General features: G+C 69.1%; 1 protein-coding gene across 1 annotated transcript in view; it reads right to left on the bottom strand.

The window, feature by feature from the left end:
* The window catches only part of SMARCA2 (SWI/SNF related, matrix associated, actin dependent regulator of chromatin, subfamily a, member 2), a 109129-nt gene extending 108293 nt beyond the window's left edge, over positions 1-836 (bottom strand). Inside the window, exon 1 of the mRNA XM_014964952.1 lies at positions 691-836. The gene's annotated coding sequence lies outside the window, so the exon portion shown is untranslated. The remainder of the gene's footprint in view (positions 1-690) is intronic.
* Positions 837-858: the final 22 nt, after the last annotated feature.

Raw genomic sequence — 858 nt, 5'->3', positions numbered from 1 at the left:
CCCTGAACTTCACCCTGCGACCCCCCGGCAGCCGACGAAACGCAGCCCCCCGGGGCGGCCCACACCAGGTGGGCAGCGGGCGAGGCGACCCCGGTCCGCCTAGCTGCCCCGGGAGAACGGGGCGGGGGGGGGGGGTTGCTGGCTGTCGCTCCCTCAGATCTATTTCTCTCCCCGATCGCGTCGCCCGGAGCCTGTGACACGGTGGCACCGAGGGGTGGCCCACGGGCTGGTTGTTCGTTGCCCGTGCGAGCCCGCCGGCGATCGACGCCGCACAGCGCGGCACCGGCGGCTACCGAGGCGCCGGTCCGGTGCCCCCGCCGGCTCCCCCCGTCCCTCCTCACAAACCAGCCACCCGTGGGGGTTTTTATCGCCAACCTCACACCCTGCCAGCCCCGGAGATCTGCACCGTGATTATTCCAGAAACACTGGGTGAAAACTTTCTTCTCCGCCCGCCACGGGGGGGGTGGGAGGGAAGGTGGCGATATAAATATTTGGGGAAGGCCGGGCGCCGGAGAAGGTGGGGGGAGAGAAAGCAGGTGGCACGACGGGGCCAGCGTGGGGAAGAGGAGGGAAGGAAGGTGGGCACGGTGCGCTGTCACCGACAATAGAGGCCGGCGCAGCCACCGCCGTGCCAGGGACGGGGAGCGGAGCGGGGCGGGAGGGGCGGACCGAGTTGTAAGTGATATTTACCTTCCGCCCGGGAGGAGCGAGCGCCGTGCGGGGTGTCGCTCCTCTCCCCCCTCGGTGAGTCACCCCAGCCCGGAACCGGAGCGAGGGACTAGATTATGAACATGACTTCACCCGGTGACAGCCATTCCCTCCTCTTCCGAAACTCCGGCCCCTCCTCCAGCCCGCCCT

Source organism: Calidris pugnax, unplaced genomic scaffold (assembly GCF_001431845.1).
Source record: "Calidris pugnax isolate Ruff unplaced genomic scaffold, ASM143184v1 scaffold273, whole genome shotgun sequence".
In the NCBI taxonomy this organism is placed as follows: Eukaryota; Metazoa; Chordata; class Aves; order Charadriiformes; family Scolopacidae; genus Calidris; species Calidris pugnax.
Note: the sequence above shows the minus strand (reverse complement) of the source record. Positions and strands in the feature narration are given on the sequence as shown.